General features: G+C 37.8%; 1 long non-coding RNA gene across 1 annotated transcript; it reads right to left on the bottom strand.

The window, feature by feature from the left end:
* Positions 1–320: 320 nt before the first annotated feature.
* LOC125893182 (uncharacterized) lies at positions 321–5,872 on the bottom strand. The gene is made up of 3 exons (XR_007449841.1): positions 5,603–5,872; positions 3,311–3,474; positions 321–489 (listed from the first exon to the last, which is right to left on the bottom strand). It is a non-coding gene; the product is annotated as an uncharacterized LOC125893182 (long non-coding RNA).
* Positions 5,873–7,116: the final 1,244 nt, after the last annotated feature.

The following is a 7,116-nucleotide window of genomic DNA, read 5'->3' as shown; positions in this document are numbered from 1 at the left end:
CGGAGGACAAGGCTGCTCCTGTGGCTTACAGGAGGAGGCAGAGGAGTCATGATGTCTAATAATGTCTGATAAATGGTGCACATGGATGCATGCAAGGTTAGGGATTTAGGGAAGATCATACCAGCACACACTGGTATTAAATCTTGAGATAAATCCTCTGAGGACTTGAGTAAAAAGATGCCAGCACAAAAGGACGTATGGACAGAAATATATAAAAATCTCTGTATATTGTATACCGATGCCACTGCCTCTGTGTCACTGCTGAATGGGAAAGGTAAAGATAGCCCATCGTAGCATCATTAAAGAGGTGGCACAGAGAGCCGACATCCATACAGGCTGCAGTATGGAGAACAGTAGGCCCTTGTGCTCACTGCATTCTTGTTCACAGTAACTTTACACCACTCAGCTGTTCCTCAGGGTCCACGTCATGTCCCGGAGCTGAAGACAGGCCTCTCATGGACAGGCGTCCTTGGACACACAGATTCCTGCCTGCATTTGAGACAAGATGAGAAATGAATGGTTATTAAGCTTTTTCAAACCAGGGCACCCTTTTATGCTTACCCATTCTGTCTCCCTGTCACTTCAGTATTTTTGTTTTTCTTATTTCAACTTTTGCATTCAGTTTTGCACTTATCACATAGTGTATAGTGTAGTTTCATATCCATATATGAGTAGTATATCAGAACACCACTACTCCAATGATATGAAGTTCCCATTCATAAAAATTAGGCCATCTACAACTTAAGGCAAGTTTGATTTAAGACTTTTTAAGACATTTTAATGCCACTTGGAATTAAATTTGAGACCAATTTTACAATAACAAAACATGAAGGAAAAAAACACATGAACCGACATTTATTACTTAGGGTCAGGGACAATTTTACCCAAATATTTATAGAACATGACACATGAATTGTGGCAAAGGCAAGTGTAGAGCAGTACTCGGAAATAGCTTCCGTCGATTTTGTGTTTCTCACCCTGCATTTAGGATTCCACTGCCTTGAGCCATGTGGCTGTAAATTAAATATGAGTGTTGTTGGTTCTTCTGTTCTGATCTATATCTGATTTGATCTGATCTATATTAATGCAAGAGGCATTCAGGACATTACAGGAAAGAAATGTTAATTATTATTTATTTCAAGATTCCATTGCAACATCAGAAAAAAATTGATTCATGAAATTCTCTTTCCCATATCTTAGCAATTTTAAGAGTATTCAAAGATTGATTTTAGACATTTTAATACCAACTAAAGCCTTGTTTTTTTTCATTAATTTAAATGATTTAAATGCCTTCTCAGACTTTTTAAAGATATGTTTGAACCCTGGAAAATGAGCTGTATCAACAGAACACACCTAGGTGTTGCTTTGTAATGGATCAAAACCAAATATATGCTCTCACCCATAAATCTACCAAGTTAGCCTTTTATAACTTCACATTTAACAGGGTTTTTATTACAGTGATTTTGATGTCTACAGCTTATTTCTTCAGTTTTGATGAGATCTTAATTCTTTAATGTGTTAAAACTTTACAAGAAATGTACAACAAAAGAAATGTAAATGGTCCCCTTCACCCATCCTTGAGGCACCCCACCTCACTTTGGGAACCACTGATTTAGTGAGCAGAAAGGAGAAGTTCAAAGTTTTAGTTGCTGTCTTGATATCTTACATCCTATTGCCACTTTATCTTATCTGATCTATTTCTATCTTATTTTATCAATATAATTTTTTATCTTATTTTATATTTATTTTTTTAAATCTTATTCTGTCTTTATTTATCCTATTATATCCTTACTGCGTATGTGTTTTTAATTGCTGAGCTTACCCATTCTCTTGTCTCAATACATTTCATTGTACTATTGATTCTGTACACATGACTAATAAAGTAAAACTGAAAGCTTAAGTGAACTGAATAAAGTCTGAGATTTTTTCATTCATTGAGTGACTTTAAGTAGCAGAAACCAGTTAATAAATGAAAACAAGCATCTGATTCATGTTATCATCTCACTGGCAACTGAGTAAAAGAATAAAATGCATCTCCACACAGTTGATAGTACTAGGAAATACAGTATTTCAAATCAGCTTTAAGCTGTGTAATATGCTGTGCAGTATTACAACAACAGGGGGAGACATTCAATGTGAAATGACTAAGCAGATAAAGCAAAGAAAACCATTTTTGTTTTGGTACATAAAAATGGCAAGTTAGACCAAGTTCATGGATTCTTATTTACTCTTCACACATCAGATCAGACACTGACATTTCAGTCCCCTGTGTGAGAACAATTAATATGATATTTCTATTGAGTTCAAATAGGTCGAAGAGAAAGATTGGCGGGAATGAAGGAGAAAAAGGAAATACAAGCATCAGAGTTTCAAACAAACCACATCAATGTGCGCACACATTCGTCTGTGCTCGGTGTGACAAAGTGCCGTCGCTGTGAAAGTGCCTTACTCTTGTGTGGTGCAGCTTTTCTCTGTATGGTGGAGGATGTGGTGAACTTACTAGCATGCCTCTGTATGTCACTATACCCTAACTCTCACAGAGGATGCAACAGCTGTGTGTCTATGTGTGTGTGCATTCACAAAGACTGATTGCTGTGCAGCGAGTGCATAATGCACAGGTTGTGGTTATATGTGGAGCACGGAACCGGCTCTGCGCAGGTTTCCGCGAAAGCAGGCGCTCAGAGGAAGCGAAGGGAGAGGGATGTGGCACAGGTGAGAGAGCACAGTGGTTCCTGTGGTCTTTCTCTCTCCTTCACTGTGAATGGAGCACCCGGATGATTGGTGTGTCAACAGATGGGGGCTGGGAATCTCTACACACACATGCACACACACACAGATACAGATACAAATACAGTGACCCTCAGCAAGGTCAAAGAAGGGAAAACCAGGTTACGTGAGCCGTACGTCACGCACTGACATATTGGGAGCACAGAGGCCTCTGTGTCAGTAAATCCTTTGAATCACTGACTCCAACATTTTTCACTAGTGAACCCTTAAATTGAAGTCTGCTTGTGACCCCTCCTCATAAACTGAATATGTCTATGACTTATGAGAAGTTGGTCTACAGAGTAATTTTCCCTCTTAACCCTCATATGATTTCACGGGAGTAACTGTTAGAGGCCCAAGTAACTAAAAGCTAGTATTTCTCAGAAAAGTCAACAAAGATTAGAGGGAAGTCGTAAAGAATTTGTGTAGCAGCAGCATCTCTCCTATCCCATCAATCATCACCATGACCCTCCAACAACCCTCCTGCTTGGGGCTCTTGATTGCACCATTGCTTTAAAAGATAATTTCAGATTTTGTCACTCACCTGCCCATACAAATTTTGAAAAAGTCATGGGTTGCTGTAATCATTCCTCCTCTCCACACAGGCCGTGAAGTGAGTTTACACTGGTGTGACTCACAGTCTTTTGAGCACAAAATGTCCTCTATCTGTTACAATCCCTCCACCTCTACTCAATGCAGAAATACTGTCTGGGGACACAAAACGGAAAGTCTGTATTAGAAAAGCTGAATTTGAAAGATATCCATTTGATTCATCTTACTCATACTTTTGAAACTGCTTATTACTTTGAAGTGCACCTGAATGCATTTTTGTATAAACAGAGGACAGTGGGTTTTCTACCAGATCTCTTCCACCGTAGTCATATTAGGAAGCGATTACAGTTTGAAGAGGAGGAGTGATTAAAAACACAGATAGTAGATCAAGTTTATCTATTAAACATCATGGTCAGCAAGCAAACAGTTACTTGTTTTCATTCTTAAAAATGTGATACTGCTATTGATAAAAATATGAAGAAAACTTAAACCTTAAAAAAACATGAACTGTATTTTGCACAACACCTCTGAACAAAAGTTGATTCTTATGTCTTAATGTAAGACGTATTTTGCTTTTGCTTATATTTGTGTATGCATGTCTCTGTATACTTGTGTGTTATGAGACTGAGCCTTCATTTTGTGGTGTTTCATGTTCTTAATTGCATTTTATTTCTAACCTGTCCCATATGACATTAAGACACTTTAAGTGCCATTCAAGGCCAGCCACTCTTTACCCTAGCAGCTCATCTTCCTCCTCCTCCTCCTCCCCTTACAAACATTTGCCTGTAAGTGCGCTTAAGACAAGGGAGCTAGTACTGACGTCACGTTAAAAGGTAAATGGGTGAGCCTTATGTGAGCATTATGTGGGTGAGTGGGCAGCAGCACTGCAGACAAAGTGCTTTTCTTTATCACTGCTAAACATATGACCTCAGAGGCCTCTACATCCTGGCAGCCCCGAGTGAGTGTGTGCGCTCATCTCGTCCACACAACCATCAGGGATCACGAAGTCCAAGATACAAGACATGTCCTTGCTCTTTAAGAATTGAAAAAAAAATGAGTGATTGAAATAAGGAAGAAAAAAATGCTTTCAAATATTTATCCTGTAAATCAACTTTTCTCATTTAGTGTCGTCCCTGCTGAGTCAGCTCACATGTAGGCCTGATTCACTCTTCTGTCCTTGTTTGGGGAAGTAACATCCTTAAATGTGCACGAAGCACCTCTTCACATCAATGACACATTAATTCATTTTATTTAATCTATAAACCCCTGGACTTTAATGGCTCATAGGTGTTGTTAACGAGTAGGCTTGCAGCAGTATGAGATTTTCACAGTATGATAACTCAGAAAATATTGCGGTTTACTATAAGTCAAAATGACCCTTAAAGGAATGAAACCAGAGGGGTTAATTTTTTGGTTGAGCAAATCATTTACTATAATTGAAACTTGAACCATTTTTTGAATAAAAGTTTGTGATAAAATGATAAAATAAAGTTGAAAATGACCGCTGCAACCCTTCTGTAGACCTTTTTTTTTTTTTTTTTTAAATGGGAGTTTGTGTAAAATCCATCTTTTAAAATTAGCTAGAATAAAGCTGAGATTCTCTGTGTAGTTGCATTTTGTTTCGATATGTGCAATTGTACACGGTATGATAACTCTAATCGTCAATTTCAATACCTTAAAACCAGTATACCATTGAAACCCTTGTACATATACACATACATGCAAACACTGTAACTGTACAACTATCTTTGTATAAAGCAAATTGTGAGATACAAAAAATAATAATAATAATAATAATAAAAAAAAAACAAAGACAAGAAGAAACAGTGAGGAAATTAGTTACAAACCAGTGCATGCCTGTCTTTAGGGGATTTTTTTAAGCTTACATTACTCTTTGGACAGTGCACATTTGTTTCTCCAACATTTAGACTAAGCACTGTATGTTTTCCCATTGTGTAAATAAACATTTCACAAAGCATTCTCATTTGTTATCTTACATTTCTTTCATTTTTAATTTTTAGCATTCAAAAAGTGGCGGAAACATGTCTCCAGTGTAAAAGACACCCATTTAAATGGACTGAAACATCTTTTGCTCTTTTTACTCTTTACACAAATATTTTTAGATTATTTGTATGCATGAATGTGTGTTCTCATGTTTGTAAACCAGTTTGTCTCTACTTGCTTCTAAAATATCTTTAAATTGAAAAACGTACACGGTAACGTCACATATAAAAAATAGTTTGGCGTTAGAGGAGTTAAAAAAGAAAATGGCCTCCTAGCTTACCTGTTGGATGGATAGGAAGCTAACGGTCAAGCTAGCAGCCGGTAAGCTTAGCATGGCCTTGTGAGTGGAAACCGGGAAAACGGCTAACGTTAGCCTGGCTCTGTCAAATGTTAACAACATCCCACCAGCACACTTTAAGCTCACAAAATAAAACTTTGTATTTGGTTGTAATCCCCAAAAACACAGACGAATTAGAAAACGACCGTTTTAAAGAGGGGTTGCGGTTTGGACTATTTCTTCCTGTAGATGGTCGCCAGGCAACCAGCGGAGACTCCGGGACGTTTAAGGTCACGGGCACCAAATGATGCTGCGTTCAAGTGCTCCTCGGATGGTCCCTTTTTCCAACTTGGAAAGTCGTTCTTCCGGCTTTGGTGTGCTCATGGTCTTAAAGTCATAATGTGGAAACAACATGTGTTACAAATAAGATGTGTTGAATGTCATTGCTCAGAGCATTTAAACAACACGTTGATAAAAGTTTGTATTTTCAACAGTGGTACTCAATTTATGGCCCGTGATCAGGTGCCAAGTGGCCTACCAACCATTTTCTAATTCCCAGTGAAAATAACTTGATTCACAATGCGATTTTTTTTTACTCTGGATTTGAATAATGTGCCAGAGTGTGTGGAAAAAAGCCTCAAAATACAGTTGGCTTATTTTAAAAAAGTGCCCAGAGGAGGTTTAGGCCAGGCCCCGAATATCATTAAATCCTAGAAATACCATTGTGCAACATCGAAAGGTTGAAAACGGGCATTTATTATATATACTGATAAATATTTCTAATGTTAAAGTTTTAAACTGGCGTCTAGCCTCCTTCAATTTTGCAAAAGTGGCCCGTGGGCAAAGCAAGTCGAGAATCCCTGCCCTGTAACTACTAAAATATTGCTTTACCTGACGAGTGCTAGCAAATAACTTTTCAAACTCACATTGTCACACTATGTGGACAGCAACTTAAAGTGGAACATTTTTTAACCATGAGTCAGCCATGTTTCTGCATATGTGACGTCAACTCGGGAACACGTGTGCCAATATCTTTGACTTCCTGAGTTGTTTTTCTGACTTGAGGGGGTGTTCATGTGGATTTTCCCTGTCGGTAACTGATTTTTCTGATTATTTCTACACCACATGATTGCAGGCTTAAACTGTTGCCTTCCAGAAAGCACAGCTGTGAGGACTTCTTTTTTAATTAATTGTAATTTTGAAGAATATAAATTCCACAAGGCCTCATATGACTGCCGACTTGCTGTTGACGAGACAAAAGTCAGGGGGTTAATCTCTTTGTTTACAACTAACACGGTAATAAAACACCACTGTCTGATTGTGTGTCATTAATAAATATGGATGTATGAAAGACGAGCAGACACAAACAAACACAGTGATATTCATATTGGGTTTCAACCGGTTTTAATTAACCCTGATTACAGCTTAATTACAAGTTTGAAAAAAAAAAAACAAAAAACAAAACACGAAAGAAGTGGAGAAATTCAATGTTACATCATGGTATTAACTCTCATCTC

This window comes from Epinephelus fuscoguttatus, linkage group LG8 (genome assembly GCF_011397635.1).
Source record: "Epinephelus fuscoguttatus linkage group LG8, E.fuscoguttatus.final_Chr_v1".
NCBI classification, from domain to species: domain Eukaryota; kingdom Metazoa; phylum Chordata; class Actinopteri; order Perciformes; family Serranidae; genus Epinephelus; species Epinephelus fuscoguttatus.
The sequence above is the reverse complement of the archived record's forward strand: the minus strand, read 5'-3'. Positions and strand labels throughout refer to the sequence as shown.